The sequence below is a fragment of the Perna viridis genome, chromosome 14, assembly GCF_037379345.1.
Source record: "Perna viridis isolate PV_CMFRI_1.1 ecotype Kerala chromosome 14, ASM3737934v1, whole genome shotgun sequence".
NCBI classification, from domain to species: Eukaryota; Metazoa; Mollusca; class Bivalvia; order Mytilida; family Mytilidae; genus Perna; species Perna viridis.
The window spans coordinates 9,266,650-9,293,386 of NC_142458.1; the positions used below are offsets into that span (position 1 = coordinate 9,266,650).

Here is a 26,737-nt window from a genome sequence, read left to right on the forward strand (position 1 = left end):
CTACTGTATATTCTATTTTTTTAAGTTTATAATTTTTGCACAAAAGTTTTTACATGGTTATGTAAAGTATAGATTGAAGAAAACTGAGTGGATACAGAAAAATAGTTGAATTTATTTTAAACTTTCAGAATATAAAGAAAATTGGGGTCGATCTCGAATTAGCAGTTAGAGTTATCATACTGATATCTCCACAGAATATTTGTACGTTTTTCGGATAACCAGTCTTCTTAATTCGATATGTTCCAGCACTGATGTACTCGTTTTTTGAATAAACAATGCCAACATGACCACTTTTGCCAGATCTAGGAAAGGCTATGATATCTCCTGCCTGCTTGCTGTAAACTCGCCTATAACAGCCTGTGCTCCTGATATAGGAAGATCTCGGATTTCCCCATTCGTTAGCACCTATTGGATAATATCCTTTTGATTTTCTGAAAGTAAAAGATGTCAAAACATTTTCTCTATAATTTGGTCATTTTATCGTTTGGTCGTTTTTACTGCTTGGATAACTTGATATTTGGTGATATCACAGCTTAGGACGATGTGATATAAAAAATATGCCGTTTTAATTGCTAGTTGTGACTTTTTTTATTGTTCTCCTGTACCAATTGGTGACTTCATAGACGGATCATCTCATGACAGATGCCAAATGTAAAGAGGCAATTTTTTTAGAGGAATTATAGAGAATAAGGTGTTATAACTCGTGAAATTTGAATGATGCAAAATGTCAACTCGCATTATCTAATTTCCATATCATAACAACTGTATATTTGACCTTAACACTGTATTGCAACACACCCCTTACTTCGTAACTTCAATGGTATTCCAATGAACTTAAGAATGAATGATATTACAAATGGTGGTAATAAATGTTTGAAAACACTGATAGCAGAAATCCGCGTTAAAATATTAAGAAAAAAGTTTGTTATTCGTTTATTTTTAATACTTTTTTATTATTTAATATTGCTATTAATTGTTTGCTAGAACATTCGCATATACCGATTCCTTTTACACGTTTACGTCTAATCTTCTAACCAACATTTGTAAACAAATCGATGTACAAAAATGAAAACACAAAAATAATATGTATATAAAAACATGTGAATATGGATATACAGCAGACCTTCACTCCCTCGAACTCGGGTGGCTCGAACACCCAGGATTTCTCGATCACAAGTCAAAGTACTAACATTTTCTGCTGTATGATCAACACCCTTGGATTTCTCGAAATTCGATTTGTCGAAACTCGAACTGACTAGTCGGTCCGTTCGGTAATAAATCGTAGAGAATAACCCTCACTACTCGAACTCGTCAGCCATTTTGTCTGTTTGGGTAAGAAAAGGTGTAAAAAACTGAAACCCAATCATTAATGAGTGTCATTTTAGTTAATTACAGTTAATATTTAAGTCATCATTAATAAATTAGTTGCGATCTTAACATGGTACTGATTGAAGTTCGAGAATGTTCCGAAATCGGTATGATGAAAAAATCAAAGAAAATCAGATGCAAACATAGTATTGACCAATTCAAGGAACTCGAACTCTGGACGTTTTTAAACACAAACACAGCATTTTAAATTTCCATAAATCAACATAATCTTCCGAAAGCGAATGAAAAAGATTCACGAACTAACAAATCAAAACTTGGTAGGAAGTAAGCAATTTCTAACTATAAGTCTAACTCGGACCGAAAACGTAAAAAGAAACGGAAATATACGATAAAATTTTTCGAACTCCCGATAAATCGAACACGAACACATTTCAATGGTCCCATGGTGTTCGAGCTATCGATGTTTGACTGTAATTTATATTGAAAAAAGGGAAAAATATTTTTTACCGATTTGGGGATTTAGCATTGACGGACTTCAGCATATCGTAGACAAAGAGGTTGCATTTGTTCGAAAAACAGTACTTAAGTCCCCCTTTGCAACCATAATAATTCCATGACTTCGATCCAACTTTGTAATTTGCTGAATTGGCTAATTTATTTGCCGTAACTCCTCTAGTTCGTGTTCCACTAGGAGTGCCAGAAGTTGGGGTTCGTGAAGAGTGTCTTCGCCACCAGCCCTATGAAAAAAATATTTATCTGCTTTTTCGAATTTTACATCCGGAAGGAATAATTAGTTTCAGTTTTGTTCTTTGATTAGTGCCCCTTGTGCGATTCAACATGTGTTTTTTTAATTGTCAATCATAAAGAAAATACAATGTATACCGTGAGCGCGACCGGAAAATATAAGACTGAAAGACTTAAACAAAATCAGTAAAAATTAATTAAGAAAATTAGAAGAAATATAGTACGTACAAGCAATTAAGTTTTGTGCATTTTCAGTTTATGATTGTCTTCTGGGCTACTGAAAATTGAGGCGTACGAGTTTTCCCTTTGCTTTGTGATTAAGCAAAATAATTTACGCATAAAAAAGAATTTTCAACAACTGCAGTCAGTAGTAGAAGGGACAATAACGATATGATATATCAATTCTCTATTAGGTTAGGCAATTGTTACTAGCCTTTTAACGACATACAAGGTGGCAGGTGGATAAAGGGTTTAGTAATAATGATGTGTTTGGTATTTATCATACTTATCAAAATTTGAAGTATTTCAAATTTTAAAATACCTGAAACACGGTGGCTTCATTTTTTGTTTTGTACATTTTAATTCGACAGTTTTGTTTTTGAGTACTTCTTGTATACAATTAATTTTTATTTAGATCTACCTATATGAGTGCTTTTAATGCTGCTGATTAAAGGTTACTACTTGAACAACGTGTACAGCATATCGAAATTTGCAATAAATCTGATATTTCTATATTTGATGACCACACAAACATTTCATTGCCACTTGATAGGCCGTTAAATAGTAAGAATGAATTTATCCATTATACGTGAACAACATACTAACATTTGCATTATCATTATTGAGGAATCCAGGTACTTTTTTTTGGTGTGTGTGATTATAACTGGAATAAGAACTATTTAAACCTAATGTATTTTGTAATCAAAATTAGGTTTTTGTATCATTTTGTTATCTAAAATAGCCCAGTTCATTTGAGTAATCTTACCCAAGCATGACTTCCAGCCATAGCACTGAATAGAAGTAGTATTAGCAGGAATACTCTCATGTTCATCTGAATCAAAATAATATATATATCAAAGTTTACCAAATGCCATGGATAATACAAACAACACAAACATTTGTACGATTGCTCACTGAATAAGGCATTATTGTAGATTAAAAATAATAAAATATTTCAGGGTACTTATTAATGTTGGACATTCCGCTAAGTTTTTGGTTCTAAGTTACTTTTCTTATTTGACCCCTACAAAAACAAACAAACAAACAAAAACAGTAAAACAAAGCAAATACAAAAAAATGTCCCGTAGCGACTTCATGTCGCAAAACATTTTCAACGCAAATAACTGAACATTCTTAATGTATAAGTGTAATTAAGTCCCTTGACATAAAGGAATTTATGATGTAGAAAAAATATATTAAATTATTTTCAAATGAGCTTTAAAGTACATGCAAACTATTTTCCCTTGAATGTGTTTTATACAGTCGTGGCCTAATATGGAAGCGCAATGTTAATTGGTCAACCAATCAAAGAATATGAGACAGCCGCGCGTTTTTCTGTTTGGACAGTCTGATCAGTCGTCTGCATACGCAAGCGCCATTTTGGTGGAGCAAAAATTTTTTTACAGATTAAAAGTTGAATGTCTAGTGTATCAATTTTACAAGCCTTAATACCTGTTACGGCCAGTTGATCTTGCTTACTCCCCTCTCATATTACGATGAAAGTTCTGATCTTGGGTCATTCCTTTATTTAACGTTTGGATAATTACTTGGCCACATCTGGACAAGCAAACTTTTGTATATCATACAATGATTTTGATGTATAGCAGGGTCAGATACAAAGGGCTGCATATGGTTCATTACGATAAACCAGACATAGATGTGCTATAAGTTGGTTCTAATGATTCGTGCAAGGAGAAACCTGTAGACGATGTTGTCCAGGAACTGAATCAGCTAGTAGTCAGCTTGAAACAATTTGAGGTTCTTCAAATTATATTGATGTAAGTTTTATTCAGGATAGAACCCACAAAACGGATCCGGTATGACGTCGATACAAATTGGTTAAATGGAAGGGGTGAAAGATGTTTGAGAAAGACGAAGCTGTCAAGTTCTTCCAACAAAACGGGTTTGGAATAGGGAAACCATGGCTTCAAATTACGAGCTAGATAGGGGGGAGTTCACCTTGATTCCCTTGACCTGTCAAAATACTCTAGGAATATAAAAGCAGCATTTGTTCAGGCTCGTAATGTCGCAAGGGACAACACTACTAGACTATGTTAAAAAGTTACGGTGACAATTAAACATTAAAGCAACAATTTTGAAATAATTTTGTTACACATAATATAACATGTCGCCATATTTATAAAATTTGTTCATTACAGTAATTTTGTGCATATCAATGCACATCGTATGAGTAAAAAGTATTTTTATTATACAGTAAACAACATTTATAGTCCAAGTTTATGTACAACAGTGCAGCATGTATTTCATTTAAAACCTGTAAAGTTCAGGTGGATGTACGTGGATACATGTAGCTTATAGTACTTACATATATATATTATATAATACACATTATTTTATCTATAACTTTCCACTTAACTTTGATGCGCTTGTGAAAACCTGTACAGTCCATTTTTATAGTACATGTATATTAACCTGTAGAGTCCAGGTATTTTAAGTAAAGCATTTATTTCATTTAAAGCCTGTATAGTCCAGGAGTATGTACAGTACTCAAAATCAATACATTTTCACAGTGCTGGTTCTTGGATAATTCTCCACTTCACAGTACAGTTTAGGTTGTTGTGCAATTACAGTGAATACAGTATACAGTTTGGTCTAACACTTTAGGTTGTTGTGCAATTACAGTGAATACAATGCACAGTTTGGTCTATGTGTACGGCATATATTGTACATGAATCAAAGTGAAAACAAAAATATCACTTGCATGTCGAGTTTTGTTGTGGTTAGATGGGAAAAGCATGCTTGCTTTTAAGGATGTGTATTCAGTGTATCCATTGAGTAAATGTATGATGTATGATATAATTTATTAAACACAAGTATACATAACTGTATGAATTGCAAGTTGAATGGCCAAGACAACACCCCTTTAAGCAGGACCCTCGCGGGAGAGGACGCTTCGTTTACCAGCCTCCAGGGGGTTCAAGGTCCATCACCAATCGAAAAACCTTCCAAGTATTTCCAAAGGGTGAATACTGGGGATTTGTTTTCGAACATGGACGTGCACGAACAAAAGATGCCCATACACACACCCGTACAAATGTAAAAACGGTAGACATGACAGTAAATGTCCAGACAAACAATCAACAGCAATGTAGCTGTGTATTTCCACGCCCACGTGATGAGAGTCACCCGATAGTAATGTCTGTGTGCTCAAAAACATTGAAATTATTGTTAGAAGGATGTGATAATAAGATTTATAAATATTTGGTCAATGGTTTCACTCTTGACTCTCGCATAGGATATTAAGGGCTACGGAAGTTCAAAATGTCAAATAACTTGAAGTCAGCACACGAAAATGTTTATGCAATTGAACAAAAAACTGCCAAGGAAGTTAAGGATGTAGACCTAGGGTAAGGGACACAACTCTTAAAAATCATTGGAACGTTTGTATTCAGCATTTTACATCATTCTCATGCAAGCATCAAAGTAACTTGGATTAATTTCATTCTGTTTCAAATTAAAGCTTGATAGGCATTGGTGAAATTGAATATGATACAAACATATCACTGATTTCAAGAGTTGTTTCCCTTACCCTAGGTCTACCTCCTTAAACTTGGTAGAATCTGTGGCCAATTTGACTCAGTTCCCTTGAAAAAATTTTCTTATTGGTTTGGTCCCTAAAAAAAAAGTCAATTCAGAATGATACAACATTTGTCTCATCCCGAAGATTTATTCTAGATGAGTTTGTTAAGGTGGCATATAGCTCTAGAGATAATACTATATCCATAATTAATGAGTTTGGCAAGGGCACTTCATGTGCAAAAATTGATAGTGACTCTGCATTCAGATTGATTCCTATACATCCAGTGGGCCATGAAGTTTTTGGGATATTTTAGGACTACAAATGTTTTGTAGATACATGTCCAGTGATGGGATGCTTAAGTAGTTGTGCAATATTTGAGACATTTAGTACAATATTACAGTTGATAGCGATAATCTTAACATTACAAAAATGGTTCATACCCTTGACGATTTTTTTTTAATTTTGGGCCCACTACAGTCCGACATTTGTGAAATGGGTTTGAATATATTCATTAAAATGTGTGGCATCATTTTGGGAGTTCCGATTAAAAAAGAAAAAAAAACTCAGCATGCCTCAGCTGTTATAACCTTTCTAGGGATCGAACTTGACTCAATAAGGATGGAAGCCAGGCTTCTCAAGAATAAGGTAATAAAAATAAGGGGAATTTTGGAAAATTTTATGAAGAAAAGGAGGGTGAAATTAAGAATTACAATCCTTCGTTGGACTGTTAAACTTTGCATCTTCAGTAGTAAGAATTGAGAGGGTTTTTCTTAGCAGGCTCCTTGGTTTCCCGGAAGGGGTTAAGAAACCATACCATACAGTTGAATTTAAGAAAAGTGGGAGATTGGATATAATAGCTTGGAAGTCCTTTATAGACACTATTAATGGGAAATCTCTATTTTTGGATGAAGTTTGGCTCTTATCAGAGACACTGCATCTTTATACGGACGCAGCAGGGTTCCAAGGTGTTCGCATCAATATTTGGTTAAACTGATGGGGTGATACATTTAGTGGTAAATTCGGCATATGAAGAAGTTTTGATTAAATCTATGTTCGCTCTGGCCTTCCATGTACTCTTGCGTGTTGGGAAATTACAGTTTCTGTAAATTCAAATTCAGAGAACATATTGGAACTTTCAGCCGTAATATTTACTCAGAAACATGGCATGCTATCTTCAGTTTATATGACAATGACCCATTTCAAACACCACCTTGCAGTCCAGTAAGAATTAAACTACCAAGTAAAAGGAATCCGCTATGCTGTACAGTCAACTGTTTATTTACGTACCTGCAAAAAAGGGGAGTACTCATAGACAATTAGTTTCATACAAGCCTTCAAAACCTGTTTCACGGAACTGTTTTTGTATTATTCTTTCAAAAGCACTGGAATACCTTGGTTTTGACAAACAGCTCTATAAATCCCACAGTTTTTGAATTTGGGCAGCAACAGCAGTTCATGTAAGAAATATTTCAGATGATAAGATAAAATACATGGGGAGGTGGCGATCTGATTCCTACAAAAAGTGCATTAGAAACCCGATCATAAGTTAAAAGTAAGTTTATTTCATGGTTTTATACTCCAGACTGAGCTTAAGCAGCTGGGAGTGAAACAAGTTTATCAAATTACTTAAGAATACGTTAGGACAAAATAGACTGTCGCTTGATTAACTGGACAACCAGATGGGTAGATTGGTGCCAGTATCTGTTATCTTTCCCGTAATAAAAAGCTTTGTCTGACTTAGGCGGCCAGAGCTTTACTTAGTTCTTTACATGCCCATTTTAAATGTACATATATTATTAGACTGTCTTAGGCGGTAAGTTACTTACATGCCAAATATAATTTATCTAGTCAAATATAAATATGAATATTGACTTGGTTAATTGACTAGATTGTCCAAGAATGACTTAGGCAGCTAGGTCACTTTAAATAAGGAGGTTGGAATTTAGTTTAAAAAGGAAAATGATAAAATATGGTATGCATAGTCTAAGGCAGCTATTGTACTCAAAATAATCATAAATTGATCTATGGCTTAGGCAGCTAGCGAAACTCGGGAATAAACATATAAATACGAAACAATTTCATTATCATTCTAATGTATAGTTTCAAACTGTACTATTATCTTTTCATGTATTTGTAAACTGGTGGGAAGTGACACAATACATAAAATATGCGCTGGAACATGAAGTTATCTCACTTTTCGCCAGTGACATACACATTGTTGCTAGCTGGAGCTGGAACCACTTGTCATACAGTTTGAAAATCGAAAATTAATATGAGTAAAAAAACACAAATTCCGTATACATGAGAATTTCAGAAACAAAGCTGAGCAGAAAATTTGGAGGTTACAGAATACAGGGAAAATACTCTGAATTATAGTAAGGCAGTATTTGTGTAACAAAACGTAAATCAATATACCTTTTTATTTCATTATGTACATGTAAGATATTTGTGGCATACTTGAGTGGCGGGAGGTCAGTTGTAAGATATTTTTGGCATACTTGACTGCGGGATGTCAGCTGTTAGATGTTTAAGGCATACTTGGGTGGCTGAATAAACAATTCTTATAATTGCAAAGTTTGTATATCCTGTCTATATTTTGTAATTCCTATTTTATATGCTTTTGATTTTATTGAACAACATTTAAATAAAATGCTAATTTTCAATCAATCAGTGTGTTTTCGTTAAATAGAAAACCAGCTTCGTATGCCCCATTTATCCTATGGAATTGAATATGCATTTTTTATCAAAATGGCATGTCGCTGTCGGAGTCATCCCTCTTACATGTATGACCGGTACTTAAGCTGCATACTGGGAGAATCAAATCTAATGTAAACGGAATACTGATGTCGTCATCATACACATGAATCCATGTACAATCATGTTTATACATATGTAATATGCTTCTTGGATTTTGACAAGGACAAGGTTTTAACAAATCATAACAGACTTTAAACTTACCTTATTAATGACTTTTTTGTCAGATATGGATAAGAACGCCGGAGATTAGTGTATTGACAATTGACCACGTATGCTCCTTTTGTGTGCAGCACATCCACATCATCTTTAAGTTTTCTTTGTAAGGGAAATCTGTAAGATATTTCATTTGCATTTATATTTTTATTCAGTTGTTCCTGGTATTGATGACGATAGAATATATTGTCCTCATGTACATCGGTAATTTTTAAAATTCCTATAAAGCGTAAAATAATCTCACTGTCAGTTGCTCATCGATTTTGTAATCTTTTCTATCTATTTGTTTTAGAGGACAGTTTGATTTGGGGCCTCAATATTATCGACACGTCAATTAATTATAAATTGTATGAATAATTTGAAAATAAGAGTTATAAAGGAATAATCAAATATCTCCATGTAAAAAAAATGTAAATTAAATGTAAATATCTAGGACAGTACAACAGTTCTAAATAAAAGATAACATGAAAATATTAATAATTATTTAAGCAGTACCTGCGTATGAATATTGGTGTAGCTCGAATGTCGGACATATTTTAAGAACATTTTATTTAACAACGTAAAAACTAAATACACAATTAAATATACAGCAAATTCAGTTAAAACACAAAAAACTTATTAAACGTTTTAAAGCATAAACTAAACGACAAACGCAATGACTTTTCATTCAGTATTGTCAACTCTACTTCCGTCTGTGGCAACATTCCTTAAACACTAGCGAATGGAGTTTTTATAGCACAACGTTGTGCCAGAGCTTGCCTTAATTATGCAGACTTTTTGTATCGCGCTAGACTTCTAACAATTTGGCTTCTGGAACAGGGATATGTTGCTATCAGATTGAAGTCATCACTACAGAAGTTTTATGGTCGTCATCATGAACTCGTAGATCGTTACGGTGTATCCATCTGCACTATGAAAACCGATTTGTTCAACGTATCACAGTTTTCCTTTCCCCTTTCGTTTACCCCGGATTTGATTTTTGTTTAGCAATTCGGCGGGTGTTTCTAGAAAAGCAGAAAAAGCTTACCCTACCGGTGCATCTAGTCCATGCTCCCAGTTTATAGTGGAGTCCGAGTTGCTCATTTACTTTTTTTACTTCGTATGTATTATTTTGGTTATTTTTTGTTCGTTGTTATAATTATCTGTTTTCAATGTCTAGCCTTGGTCCCTAGATTACATTATTTTCATTTCCGCTAAGATCAAGGTTCCAATGCATGATTACTCTCAAGTTCTTTGTAGTAGATGCTGTTTATAAAATTCCCGAAACTATACTCGTATTCACCTCAGTCTGTTTTCAGTTTTTTTAGATTAATTTTTTTATTACTCAAAAGTTCCTTAAAAAAAAACTTGCCACTTTATTTATGTCGTTCTGTAGACCGATCTGCATTTTATCGTTTACTTTCGGGTACTCGAAACGCTGTATAACATTGCAAAATCTTCTATTTTCTGTTTTTTCTTAATACTTTTATCATGCAGAAATAGATATTTATCATTTTTATCGGTATTTCTTACATAAAAAGATGTTTTGCCCTTAACACTGAACTCAATGCTCTCTAAATGACAAATACCCATGCATTTGATGGTAGACTAGGACCCATTCTCATGAAATCACGGGGTCACATGACGAGACTTACATACCACATTGGCATATGTGGAAGGCGTTAATGGAAAAGTTCCTGTAGCAAAAGGGAGGAGAAACAGGCGTTCTCTTGGATTACTTATAATCATTTGTGTAATATTCATGGTTTCGGAGGCCATAAACATTTATTCTATGTCATGGATGAATGAGAGAGTAACAGACATATTGCTGAAAAATGAATATATTAGTTACATATCATATCAAAATGAAACACTGTTGTATTTGAATGCTTCGATACTTCATTTCCTTGATGCTAGTTTACTTGTTGGATATAGCACGAACTTTTTTATCTATCTTATGATGGGGAGCCAAATACGACAACTTATTCATGAACAAATCTCATCAATGAACATTTGTTGTTGTGGTTGTAATTTGTAAACGTAAAAACTGATGGAATGCTTATAATCATTTATTTAATGATTCACAACAAACAAAATTTAACATGGTAGACATGGATAAAAATAACCAGGTATATATAATCCCTTTGGATAGAAAAATAAACGGGTATGGTGAAATGTAACAAATACACCAGTGTGTAACCTAAATACAAAATAGTATTACCAAAACGTTTTTAGCAAGTGTAAATACACCTTTAGGTTAGCTCTTAAACGGAAATGTACTTGTTTGATGCAATTTAGATAGACGCAATTAATTGCAATGTTTATTTGTTCAGCTATATTTTGTAGAACCGTATAATTTGGCTAATAAAATCATATAGCTTCAACAATGCAGTTTTCATTATATTTGATAACGCTTTAAGTAGCTGTCTTTGTATGAATCATGCAAAATCTGAAAAATGTGATACACCCCAAATATGGCTACATATCTTTATTTTTGTAATTAAGTTGTTTTATGGGTTTATAATATGGAATGTGTAATTATTCATTCAAATCTGCCGGCTCATAGGAGATAATAAATATTGAAAACCCAATTGATTCTATTGTATTTGAGTGTCATTTCCGGAGTTATTTCTTTTAATTTTGAAATCTTCAGTGCATTAAATACAATTTTTATCTCCTAAGAACACGGGTTATATGAAAAAGCAAATGTTAATATCTGTTTACTATAGTAATTCAAACGAAATATCAAAAATAAAAATATGTAGGCTTTTTACTCATGAATCACATTTTGCATGATTCTTAGCTGGAGTGCTACTTAAGATTTGAGTTAAAGTTAAATTTGAAATATAAATGTGAGAAATTATAATTGTCAACAAGACAGTATTCTAACGTAACTTAATATATTAATTGAAGGGTAATCATAATTTCATTGAAATCTAAAGTTTATTACCCGTTTTACAAAGATAAAAGTGTCTTTATAGCCTGAAATTTTTATTTTAATTTTTTTTCATTTTGAAAGGACTTTAATTTCAAAATAAATATTAAAATGACACAAGGAATGAAACAACTTCAAAACAGAAGGACAATTCAAGGTCAATGTTAGCCAATACGTAGGAATAAAAAAAAAGGGAGATTCACATACAAAATGTAGACTACGTAATAAAATGAATAACATATAAAAATTGAAAGATTAGGACATTTTAAAAAAAAACATGAAAAACTAATGACATTGTGAAATGAACTGTTACATGGAAACGGGATTTACACAATGATCCCTGTAAGGATTAACATGTCCCCGGCATCCGTCATATTGCAAAAGAGATAGATGAGGCAAGTGTCAAGTTCTTCTGGGTGTCGCACAAATACAAATTATATATATTGAAAATTTTTATGCTGTACATGTGTTTCAAAGAGAAATATCTGAGCAGCATTAGAATCAAAGATATAGGAAGATCTAAATCCAAAAATTATCTGTATACAAGAAGTAATCAAACCCAAAATATCAAAATAGGAAGCCAAATCCGTCACAGTGATGTTCTACCAATTGTAATACAAGGAATGAAGTCTCAGTGTTTTGGGTATTTGTAATACTGCAAATTCTAATAAAAAAATAATAAATTAAATCTGAAATGATTCAGGGTCTCGGAAAAGACTCAGCAGAGCGTCGTTGAAATCGTACCACCCGGTGTCTGAAATTTCTTGGTCTTGCACTCTCTATGATAAGATTCATAATGTTTCCTATGAGAAATGGAAATTTAGTACAATCAAATTGTAATGACAACTACCAAATGACATGATGAAAACAACAAAAGCTGAATATACTCCTGTATTAGAAGTTAGTAAGTGTACAAAAAGTCAAGTACGACAGTAACAAATTAACTGTGAAATATAAACTCAGTAGGTTGAATACGAATTTATAATTGGAAAGTTAAAATTATTACGTTTCGACATTTCAACATTATGGGTCATATACATGCACCGTTGAAAATTTTCATGTATCCTCTAATGCATTGCCCATCATTATAAAAGATCATTAAATACAAAAAAAAGTTATTTTTTGTTAATGTGAAAAAGATAAACATTTTAAAAATATTTTATAAAGGCAATAGGGTGTGTAAGTCTCGTTCTAGTTTCATTTTCTTTACCGGAATATCCGACGTAGAACGTATTGAAAACCGAAGACTGATCTGCATTTAAGGCTAGAGACCACTAATTCCACTTCCCATAGGCTTCTATGCTAATTTCACTATATTCAATGGCTTCTCTGGACTTTACCTTAACTTTAACCTGCAGAGGACTATATATCAGCATGATTCTACATATGTCAGCTCACAATCCTCAGAATGGCATGTGGGGTTAGCAGACTTGCAGTGCAGTACTGGTCACGGAAGTGAAGTGTCTATAAATAGCATGGGAAATCCCAGTGTTTTCACAAGATAGGGGTATATTTAGAAATCATCATGGAGATTAGGCTTCACATCACAAGAAGCAAAATCACCTATAAAATGTACAGAAATGTTTTTCCTTTCAGAAACTGTTTAAATTTTTTAAATGCGATGAGAACTTTTTTCACAGCACTATGAGGAACAGGGGTAATTTCTGCGTAGGACTATTTTTGCGTACGTTCCAAATGCTCATTGGTTGAATTCGTGGTCTGTAACCTTTATTGTTTACTTCCGGGTATTCGAAACACTATATTACAATGTAAACTATTTTATGTTTTTTTTTTACTACCTTTATCATGTAGAAATAAATATTTGTCGTTTTTTATTGGTATTTTTTTTTCTATACAAAAAGATGTTTTGTCTGTAACACCGAACTCGACGCTCTCTAAATGACATGCTTTTGAGTAGTAGACTAGGACTCATTCTCGTGAAATCACGGGGTCACATAACGAGACTTACGTACCCTATACAAACAAATTTAAATCAATTGGTAGTGGACGGAGTTTTGTACAATTTATTATTACTTTTGTTTTAACATTCCTTTGCAGTGCAGTAACTATTGATATATGATTGATGAGACATTAAGGATGTAGACCTGGGGTAAGGGACATAACTCTAGAAATCGGTGATATGTTGGTATCATATTTAATTTCACCAAAGCCTATCAAGCTTTCGTTTGAAACAGAATGAAATCAATCCAAGTTACTTTGATGCTTACATGAGATTGATGTAAAATGTTGAATACAAACGTTCCAATGATTTGTAAGAGTTGTGTCCTTACCCTAGGTCTACCTCTTAAGAACCCGTTTACGTATGGCAAGAATGAACTTGGAACTAAAGAACACATATTAGAATACGCCGTAATAGACGTAGATATGATTTTGGATTAGCAGCTACAGGAATCTTCAGAATTCTCTGACCATATTGTATTTGACCATTGGAAAAAGAAATACAACTATGTCGTTTTGCAATAAAATTTTTCTACGAGTTGATGCTTAGTGCTATCAATTTACAGGGATGATTTTACGAGGTCTGCAAACAAAGCGGAAATTTGCAAAATCCGAAGTAAATATATAGTAAAAAAAAAAGAATCGTAATGTTAAAATCAGGATTTTGAAATAGCAGACAAAAATCATCCCTGTATCAAAATAATTGAAATTGTCGGGAACTAAGTTCGACTTCCGAGTAATCAGAAAAAAATGCAAACAAAAAATAGGCATAATTACAATCGTCCAAATTCAAAAGATTTCTAAGCTCAAACAAAATTTCATGTGTTATTTAGAACGCCTGTTTTGACTTCCACGAGTTTCGCCTTATTATGACTCTATACTAAAAAAAATATGGAAAATTCATCAATTTTAGGAAAAGAACGCTGAAGTAAAAGGTGCAGCATACGAACACCAATTGCGTATTTTTTTATTGTAGTAATCAATTTCATCGATCTGCTAAGAAGTTGTATAAACAAACGAACAGTTTCAAATTGAACTGGGAAAGCAACAAATTGAAAGAAAAAAGATAAGAGCAAAATTGCTCTCCTATATTTTGTTTTTGTTCCATGAGCAAAAGCGGATTTTTAGACACGTGTACATCTTCCATTGAAGTATCAAACGTTGACCTGAAACATCCAATAATAAATCATCAAAAGTCAGTAAATTCGTACTCAACAGTAGTAAATTTGGTTAGACGAAACCACAGCTCTTGCATAGTAACATATAACTCAGACTGAAACTAAGAGCCCAAATGCCACCATGACAATAATCTGGGCTCCTGTTTTCAGAGCCATGAATGTGGACCGCACGAATTTCAAACTCGTGAATTGCCCCAAGAGAAACAACGTTTATTAAAAATGATTGCATGAATAAGTCATGTGTTCTGCCGGTATTTATTACCAACACTGAAACCATATTGTCACAAACCAGCTTGATTCTTGTGTGTATCAACTTGATACGCCTCGTTTTAGGAACACCATCACGTTCAAAAGCTCTAAAACTTTAATATGCAGATTCAAACCAATCATGAAATCTGAAAATTTTATATGAAAGAGGTCAACCCTACACCACACACCTAACCGGGAAGGCATGCATCCGACGCTAGTTCGCAATCCGGTTTATACACCCCTTGATAGCCCTCACTGAGACACCATTGTACAGGGGAAGGAATGTATGTCATCATTTAATGTCTTTCAAATTACTACTGAAGATAATTCCATGTCACCTACTTGATCATAAACTGATCGTTCTTGACTTGAAAATTCTAACTGGTCTGACACACGATGCTAAAGAATTTAAATTCCCTATCAACGACTGAATATCTCGTATTCTAACATTCTCAATGTGTACTCAAATATTCAAATGTTCTCCAACTTCAAGCAATTTACTCATAGAAAAAAGGAATGTTAAAACGGAACAAATGTACCATCGTATAAACTTTATAAACATAATACGTACTTTCAAATAGGAGTTTCTAAAGTTAAGGAAACCGCACAGTGGGAAACCTAATTACATATAAAATCTAAGACTCCATACTGGAGGATGGGGGACACCCCTTATGACTCGATTCTGTGATGCCACAGGTTACAAGTATTTAAATGCCATATGTAAGCGTTCTCAGATTTCGACACCAGCGAAATCGTCAAGATATTAAAAAATACTCAAAACATCTGTACATTAATGCAACTGCACTTGTTACCTTAGGCAAATCTGGGCAGCCGAACATATTCCCATTGATAATTCCCGATCAAAAGACAAAGGATCCTACCAAATGAGCGCCATTGGTGTCAATACAAATTTGACGGTATGCTCCACTTTAATGTCTCTTAAGCACAGTTCAACAGATCAACACTTTCTCCCAGATAGACATCTTTGTCAATAAAATTGCTTAAACCTAAAATTATCCTCCCAAGCGAATCCTTATTAGAGCTCTTTGAGTTGATACCAGACTTGACTTTCTGTTTGTCCTTCTTTTCTCCTGTTTAGGTGGCATTTTCATATCAGAACTGACCAATTCAGTGCTGTACGTAACACTTACTTTATAACCTTATAAAACATGGCTGTAGATTTGTATGATTTAACTTACTTGCAGAAAGTATCCACAAAAAACTGGGTCAGTCCTCATCTGTTTCAGAGTCCGAAAACGATCAAAGCTTTTAACTGTCTACATTTCATTTGACGCGTGTCTTTGGAACAAAAATCAGATTTTAGCGCTCTGGGTCTTAAAAGAAATCTCATTTCTTCTCTTGTATTTCGCTAACTCCTTCTCTTTCATCTTGATTTCTTCCTACAATCTGTCATTCTTTCAGTTTCCTTCTCTTTTCTAACCCATGTTTTGTCTAATCAATTTTTTTTTATCTGAATATGTTCAACCTTCTTCTCTTCCTCCTCATTCAAGCATGAATCAATATCAATTCCTTCGACAGTCGGTCATGTTGATTCACTGATCCAGGTGTTTGCAATGCTTCATGCACTAGTCAGTTGTGTTGTCTTCCTGAATGATGTTGTACATATCTACATATGTTGCCCCTGAATCTTGCTGTACATATCTACATATGTTGCCTCTGAATGTTGCTGTACATATCTACATAATTTGTCTCTTTGAATGATGTTGTACGTATCTACACATGTTGCCTTCCTGAATGTTATACTTATCTACATATGTTGCCCCCTGAATGTATCTATATATGTTGCGCCCTGAATGTATCTACATATATTGCCCCCTCCCCTTAAATGATGTTGTACTTATCTACAGATGTTGCTTCCTTGAATAATGTTGTTCAAATATACATATGTTGTATGTATGTGATGAGAAAAAAACATCTAATCTCGTCCAATCAAGAAAAAAACCAGCTGAGAATAAAGATCTAATCTCGTCCAATTAAGATAAAAAAAAAACAACTGAGATATAAAATTCAAATCTTATCAACTGGCATGTATTGATCAAGGTGAAAACATTACTCTACATAAATTAGGTTTTATATACATAACAATTCTTACAAGATTAAAACAATGGTAAAAACAACAACAGCATAACAATATTGCTTGGTCTAAACAAAAACACTTAAGAAGTCCATGCAAAAATCAGGCAGTGGGTGGCACATGACAAATTTTGTTTTCAAACAAATTGCACCCATTTCATATTGCAAATGCATCCTTTCACAAAGTTGAATAATTGGTTTTTGATTTACTTCAACGATCAAAGAGAAATAAAATACACAGAAAGCATTGAAATTCATTTATGAAAGGGAGGTTACTCTTTGAACAAAAATTTAGTTGCTTTATTACGAAACTTTAAAATCATTTTTGGCCCATCCTTTGTCGATTAAAAACAAAGTTTTAACTATTTGGCGTACATATAATATATACATGTACATTACATTGGAACAAAAAGTTCAGTGGTATAAAATTTACTGTGTGAAACCCATATCATAGAATTACCTGATTTTTACATGTAGATCCTATTAATATTATACTGATATGAAAAGACATATGTAATATATCTTACATAACCAAAAAATATAATCATGATTATCAAGATTTTCTAATGTTAAACAGTTAGGAGTATTCTACTACATGTACTTCGAGCATTTTGATTATGAAATTTTTTCTTTATTATTTTCCTGTTTTCAATACTTTGTTTTGACTGGAATTAAGTACCAGTTCATATAAAATTCAGACACTGTCAATGGTAAAGTGATTCATGGTGTAGAAAAACTCAGCAAACAGACGATGCTTTTTCAGTCTATATATGTTATACTTTCACATCACTATAATTACTTCTGCCTTCAGATCTGCACTTTTAAGAAAATCATACATTTATCTACCACAAAAATCAATCAAATGAAACCAAATCAAGAACGATAACTCTTGCAAAGTGCCGATTTCATGTACAACCCATATAATTTTTATCTCAAAAATGCAACAACCAAATGAAAAACTAAGACCGGTTATGTTATCAGTTTCCGAACAAAAAATAAAACTGAATTCGGTGGGTTTTTGACATGCATAAATCATATATATCATATCATTCTTGAAGTATCATGACTTAAGAATAAATATAAAAATGCAATAAATAGAAAGATTGGAACTATAACAATACAACAAAATGAAAATGGTATAATTGCAAGATCAATTAGGACAAAATATTGAATACACATTTCATACAATATTAAGGTGTACAGAGACTGATGTTGCTTATCATTTGTAACACCCCATTAATTTACTATTTGCTTAAAGTAAGAACAGCAGCTTATTAAAGTGCATTTAAGCATAAGAGAGGTTTTTTAGCCTAAGGTATCCTATGATTTATTGATGTTTTAATGGTATGCTTTAAAGTGTCAAATTAACAAGGAATTTTATTCATCAAGTGAGATTTATTATCTAGTAGTAAACTGCACTTAAATGTTCTCATCTATCAGTGATTTAAGAACTGTGCATTAAGAAAGTACAATATAAGATCATCCTTATTCTGTGAATAATAGACTTAAAAAAGAACTCAAGCATAAATCTCCCCTTCCTCAATATATAGCATGTACACTTAGGTCAATAGCAGCAGATAAAAACAAATTGGGCCTTCAAATCAAAGGTCAAGGTCTCATGAATGTCATACAGACAGTAAAACTTCCACATAATAAATATACAATCCACGCAAAGTTTTGTATGAGGAGAGTGAGAAGTAAAATACACATAGTAAAATGTTCCAATTCAGTATTAACAGGATAAGATTTAAAAAAAAAAAACTTTCACATCCAAAACTATACAAATAATAGAATAAATTAAAATTCATCGCCATTTCTTTTGTTCTCGTTATATAAAGCAGAGGGCCACATTTAGGAGTTTTTAAATGGGAAAGCAACATTAAAGTTCTTCTACAAAAAAAACCATAGGAGCCTTATAGATGCTTTTAAATATTTGTTTTGTTATTACGAGAAGGCAGGTGACTGATAAATTAATGTATTATGTATAATTTACATGACAGATTTTACAAGAAGCAATAAAATAACACATTATTAACTCAACACTAAATTTACAAAAAGGGAATTACAAAAGGAATTGGGTAGAGTTTATACAGGGGATCAAATTTACTTTCAAGAGTAAAAGGTCCTGGACATTTTGAATCCTTTATGAAAGGTCCACCAGAAGATAGAAAAAAATCTCCAATAAGAGTAAATTTTAAACACAGCGAGTCCAGGACCTACATGAATAGATTATAAGGTCTTGGTCCAGAAATTAGGGCCCCAGCCATCAGATTAGTGTTAATTTGGACCCCTATCATAGGTTTACTCAGACAAGTCTTATCATTATACTGTATTGTATGTATATATACCTTAAAAATGATTTGACATTATAAATTCTATTATCATTATAACTTGTATTATGAAGATTCTATAAGTATGTCAAGTATCAATAAAACAATAAATTAGTCCTTCAAAATACATCATAAAATGTCAGTCCAAAACCTGTATATAACCAATATCTGTACAATAATTTACTTATCTGAATTCATGTTGTTTCAAATCAATATTTAATTAAGAATTGGCTGTGATAAAAATTTTGTCTATTGAAAAATAACATAAATTTTTCCATGTGCATATTGTTTATTGCGCGATGTGCAATAAACAAAATGTGCACATCGAAAATTTATGTTATTTTTCAATAAACAAAATTTTTATCATAGCCAATTCTTATAAATTAATTTTAAAACATATTTTTATCTTTAAACATGAAAAAGTAGCTCTGAATTTAACTGAATAGGGGCGAGTCAATATTTTTTATCCATTGAGATATAACAAAATTATTCTAACCAATCAGATTACAGTTTTTATCTCAAATTAATTTATTGGCTTTTAAAAAATACAGGTAGCATTAAATAAGTCTCCTTCATTTCATAAAGGATATAAAAATATGTACTAACATATGTACACATGTATGTAGCTAAGTCAATCATCTACACATAGATATGTATATCACATGTGTGTAGCTAAGTCAATCATCTATCCATAGCTATATAAATCACAAATATACAGTGAAACTTCTCCAAACAGGCCACCGCTGGGATAAGAAGAAATTGTCGGTTTATAGGGGTTGCCGGTTTGTGAAAAACAGCAATGCATTCGAAGAGTTGTCTCCCTTTATGTGTTTTATAACCCTACACCCTTTGTTAGTTTACTTATTTGATTATTCAGTCAAATATTTTGTATCCAATTTTTACAGATCTGAAGATTCTTCTTCAAAGGGATTTCTCATTTACGTAATAACAGCTTCAAGCTGGTGAACTTTCGAAATGAAATCTTTCTAGGCAGCACATGTTTCATCATGATGTGTTGCTTTTTTTCTTACGGGAATTGCTACATATACCAATCAATTCTTCGATCAGTCTACTTATTTCTTGTCCAGTCAGCGTCAAGCGCCTTAAAGCAGCTGGATCCTTTCTTAATCCTATCGCACCATCAACATCTTTCACAACATCATTATTTTGTCCCTGTGCATGATCAGTAGTAATAATTGAAAAATAGCTATCGGACTTTCTAACAGTGAAGTTTCCTTTTGTCATATTCCTTGTAGACTTCGGGGTGAACTGTATGTAAAGATAGCATATCCCGAAGATGTATGGGAGTGTTTAATTTATTATTGGTGTAAAACGCCCAAGCAGTAATATTTCAGCTATATCCAGGCGATGTACATGAAGTGGATGATAAAATAAACATGAAATGATGATGAACTTAAAAATAGGATGGAGACAATGATGATTGGGTCGACGAATTTTGATTGCCACTCGAAATAACACTACTGGACGAAATAATGACTGATGTGACCATCCACATTCGCTTTTTGACTGACACAGACACAAATTGTCTCAATCAACAATTTATCGGTCTATGAAAAGTACATTTTGTAACACACGGTAAAAAGCGTTGCATTAGTAATTTTCTGTCAATCTTAACATAATGAAATGATTTGGTAAACATTTTTGGCTATGTCAACCGTTTTTGTTGAGTTTGTTAAAAATGTTTATGTCAACACTTTTTGCGTTGAGGTAGACAAAAATGAGTCAACCTCGACACAACAAAACGCTGTATTAAAAATTTTCTGTCCTACTCAACACTAAATTTCCTTTGATGTTTTAAGATTGTCTACTACAACGCATTTTTGTGTTGAGTTCGACAAATTGTATTTTAAATGGACATTACAAGTGTTGATATGGTCAAAATATGACTAAATAAAACAAAATGAGCGTTTAAGTAGACAAAATTTGTATGATTCAGTTATATTTTGACTGTGCATGGATATTGCAGTCATTATTTTAGCCAGCAGTGTAAGAAGAGGTAGGTAAGATCAGGCAATTTGGCCTTTTCCTACTCCTATCGAATACCACAGCAGGATTCTTAAACGTGCAAGAAACGTGGCATTTTTTCCAACAAATTTCATCACTGCGGTTTACGGTTAGGATTTCCGTATTATGGCATGACGTTTCCAGCAAGCAGCATGCCAGGGTTACCTCATTCAACCACTTGGGGAACACAACCCAATTGCTTAGTGGGCATAGCGCCCTAGCCTCTGGCTAGGGTTCTGAGCACTATTAATTCGCCTGCTACGATAAGCTGCTGTAGATATATTCTTTTTACACCCGAACCCGCACGGGCAAGATGAGTGGGAATCCATCGAGCATAATTGGCATGATCAAGTGCAAAGAAATAAGGTATTAGAGATTACAAAGTTTCTTTGTAAATCCTAAAATCTGACTCTCGATACGATCTAACAAAAGAGAGAAGGAGTTCTAGGTTCAAAATAGGAGTCCAAAAAGTGAATTGTGGAACGTTTGTTTGCTCTGAACACCAACAGAACTTCTAACTTAATTCAACATCATTAGGATTTATGGGTTCCAGAGAGCTTAAATATGCTTTTCTGAGCAAGTTAAACATAAAGCAGGCAGTTATTTGGTGATATTTCTTTGTTTTAGTCATATATGAAGCTGAAAGGTAAGACTCTGCAGTTCCAGGAGACGCAATTTCGGCCTCGAATAACACTGTAACTCAATCTGTTCCCTTCAACAAGTCAACAAGGACCTTAAAAGCTACAATCTCAATTTGCAAATCGTCAACTTGGATACTACATCACGACCATGAAAGGTAATGTATTTGGACGACTTTATTTCTAAACAATATAAATTTAACACTGAACCCCATGTTGCACTCCAAGACAGTAAATTGTACCATAGTACCATGGTATTGTTTGCAACTTACTCTATTGATTTGTTTTGTTTTTTTTTTTTATTACTTTTAGACAAAGCTGGTTACATTCATAAAAAGACACATGATAAACTAATAAGAAAATGTAGAAAATTACACATCCTGGTATCAATATCTATAGGACAAAAGACCAAAACGACACAGACAACAGCACAGAAAGAAGATGGCAACACTCAGAACCGAATATTCTGACAATGATCAAACAGGACGCCAGAAGTAACAAATCCAAGTCTTTCGAATCAGAAAACGTAGAAAATAACAGAAGAATCATGTAAATACATTACTATTCCACTATTTATTATTCAAGAGTAAAACGTAAGGGCTGATATTGGTTTACATGATGTATTAAAGACCATTTTAAAGACGTGCAGATTGCAAAATGTGCACCTTTTTGAAAATATGGCGGCCATTTTGAAAATGGCGGAAATCAAGATGGCCAACAATGGTTTTCGAATCAGTTCTACCTAGAGAGTGATTATGCCAATTTTTTGTAACACGTGTTAGTTAGATATCAGGACGTATAACAGGAATCATTCTATCCGTGAAGATATTTGAAAATGTAAGTACGACAGTCTAGCCACCACCCATCTTCATACTCCACTGCTTTAACTTCTTGGTCAAAGGCTTTATTTTATTTTAATCCTGGATCCACCGGCTTGTAATAGTGCTTAATTGTTTCCCATATCATAGTACTGTATAAACTAGTTAAATTAACAATAATGTAATTGTAAATGAGATCGCTGATACACAATGCTTGTTAGAATATTAGTGAATCAGGAAATTCAGAAAAAAGGACCCGCTGAAAAACCATTAAGGGACCTCCCTTATATTTCTCAGTGCTATTCACAGGCATCTATGCACGGATGGTTCTCTAGAACCGATATTTCCGATTAATGTTATAGTATTGGGTCGATTTTTTATTGGATGGTGCTAGTATGCATTTGTTTGTTGTAAATTAATTAATGGAACCAGAAAAATATAAAAAAAAAACAACTTTTTTATTCAAATTAACGAATCAGACAGGGATGTTGGAAACAAATATGCGAAACAATTCGTGCCCGAAATGGATGTAAAACACTGGAAATTATCAGAGTGCTTGTGGCAATTTTAACTATTATTGCCCTAATATTGCGGTTGACCTAATCCTAGACACCATGTGGAATTGAGAGCGTTTCCTCCACTCTGTTTAAGGGTAGGTCAATGGGGGAGCGTGATTAAAATATAGTTCATTACGCGTACATTTTCTATGTAGTGTATTATATTGGTGAAATAAACATGTATATAAATTCCCTCTGTCTTTTAAAAAATGTAACCACAAATATGCTCTCCATTGCAAGGTCGTTTTATACAAGTTTGACTATACTCAGTATTTGACCTATTTCGAGTCGGACATCGCCATGAAGGACCTTCTGCTACATATTTCAAACCCCATCGCACTAAAACAATAAATGGGTCCATTCAAACTAAAGGGATACACGGAAGGTTGGTGTTACTTTATTTATTAAAGAAGAATGCATGTGAATGATACGATTCATGTGATGTATATTAAATGTGCTTCTGTAGAAACTTTCACACAATGATAAAAATTATTCGTTAAGGTAATTCATCTGTTTATACTGAATTTGTTGTTACCCTTATTCACTATATAGATACATACACCGAGTCCCTTCTAATTAAATACAGCTAAATAACTTATACTATGTAAGAAAAGACATATTTCACCTCTATGCTCCCGTATTACTGGCACCACAATCCACAAGTTCACTTTCAAATTTGAATAAAATTGATCTCATTATTTGACCAAGAAACATTACATGTAGCTTGTATACCATAGAAACAAGCCGCTTACACCCCAGATAACTAGGATGACTGTATTTTGCTGTTGACAAGTTCAAACACTCCAAAGTGAAATGAGTATAATTACATGCTTTATATTTTTACATGAATAATGTGATACATATGCATGTAACCCTAACAATTTTGCAAACATTTATCTGCTTTTTACTAGTTAAAATATGAGACTTGTAAAGTCAGATGTCAAACAAATAACCATGGAATCGTATTATCGTCAACTAATCTGATTTAATTGTTTTTTGCGTTATTACGCTAAGTTTTAAATACGCATCATGTATTTCTTGTAACATATCTAAACAAAAAGCTATGCCAAACATATTGTTTTCGGTGCAAACAATAATATCAACTTTCTTTAATTTGGCTGTTTGACTAGTTCAGAGCAGGGTCTGTTCTATTGGTAAGTCGTTCTTGTCCTTTGTGACAAGGGACGTTCAACCACAGCCAGTCAATTGTTTGGAGATCGTTTTTAATATCCCGACTTTCAAAGTGGGAACTATAGTGATGGGTGTGTCCGTCCTTCCGTCCATACGTAGTTCCTACCTATCGTTACTCGGGGGGGGGGGTGCCAATATTTTCAATTCGTTTGTTGGAAAAGTGGCGTTGAACCAAAGCATGCTTTAGCTGTATTTCAGAGGGTAATATACACAACCAGAAACATCCATTTTTTTTATAAATGAGTCTACGATTCTAATGACACAAATGTAGTGTTCAGCTAATAAGATAAAACGATTTCAAAGTGAATAAGAAAGTATTAATTTATATGCACTTTTATAGTACATGTATAATAGGATAATTAATTGGAAAGTGTGAATAACCAAAATATTGTCACGAGTTAAATCCTCGAGCGCTCTTGGCACAAGTGATCATATTTCGGTTATTTACGATAACCAATTGATTATCCTATCCATATTTTCAGGAAGAATTTTAGATTCTGTAATTGGTGGATTGATATCAAAGTTGTGACGTTTTGGCGGGAGAAGTCTGAGATTGAAATTACCGAATTTATTTCTTTATCAAACTGATGTCACAGCTTGTTCGAATTTGGTTTCAACTTCAAATGTAATTTTCTGAAAGTAACATGTACAAAGAATAAAATTTTAAAAAATTAATAATACTACAAACACAAACTAGGAAACTCAAGATTTTTAAATAATGTATATAGAATGTATATTTTTTATGTATGTGTCTGTATATTCTATTTTACTTATCGTGTTTGTTTTATGAATAATCACATGTCTTTGTAGAAATATTAAAGACATGTTTCAAGTCACAGAGATATCAGTGTACACGACTATAAAAGAAAAAGTCGGTAGATGAATTATGGCAAAATCCCTTGTAGTTGAGACATATAAAGGCCCTGAGTGTGCCGGTTTCTTAAGGAGGTAGACCTAGGGTAAGGGACATAAATCATGAAATCAGTGATATAATTGTATCATATTCAATTTCACCAAAGCCTCTCAAGCTTTCGTTTGAAGCAGAATAAAATAAATCCAAGTTAATTAGATGCTTGCATAAGATGGATATAAAATGCTGCATAAAAACATTTCAATGATTTTTAAGAGTTGTGTCCCTTACCCTAGGTCTACCTTAATAGCGATATGCTTTCCATCCAGTGCCCAACAGCACTGTTGAAAATGCCATCTGTTCATAAAATGATCGGCAATAGCTTTCCGTTCGTCTGAATCATAGTCAGTCGGTGCAGTCATCACCTCATCCGTATATTCTTCAATAATGGCATTACAAACTTCCCTGATAATCCTAGACAATGTGTTGGCTGGACTCTCCATGCATAATTCATATCAGCATAAGTCGAAATTCGGTGTTAGCAATAAAGTGATTCAGGATCAATCCTTTCTATTTTCGGACTTCAAGTATCAAATATTTACTTCAACGGAAATTCTGAACGACAAACCCTTCCGCACACACCTTTACTGTGTTTTCCTACATGTACAAATTTATTCTAATTTTCATATTGTTTGCTCGTCAAATTTAATACATGAACGTGCATCACCATAGACAGACATTCGTAATATAAATGTCTTATCTGAACCATGAATATTGTTTTGAAATACGATGCTGTATCCTCTGAAGAATTTCATCGTACATTTGGACGGGCATACACATAAAATTTAAAAAAAAAACTCGTCTGTTCGTCTTGTCTTAACTCCACTAATAGTTGATCCAAATTGTTTTCTCCGAGATCGAGACCCATATTTGCTGCCATAACTGTCTCCTCTGTCCTCTTCGTCGACGCCTTTCAACTCTCTGTAGATAAAATGTATATTCATGTGGATTTGTTGCACATGCTGCATGGCCATGGCTAAGATATAAGCTCTCCTTACTCTTTCGTTACATTCCATATCGTGTCAAATGACAAAACGAGCACATTCCGTCCTTCGATGTATACAGTTTTAC

At 33.3% G+C, this 26,737-nt stretch overlaps 1 pseudogene across 1 annotated transcript; it reads right to left on the minus strand.

Annotated features, from left to right (window-relative positions):
- LOC148598137 (uncharacterized) lies at positions 1 to 26,109 on the minus strand (annotated as a pseudogene). The gene is made up of 4 exons (XR_015918709.1): positions 25,909 to 26,109; positions 3,059 to 3,124; positions 1,837 to 2,066; positions 1 to 431 (listed from the first exon to the last, which is right to left on the minus strand). The product of XR_015918709.1 is annotated as an uncharacterized LOC148598137 (transcript).
- Positions 26,110 to 26,737: the final 628 nt, after the last annotated feature.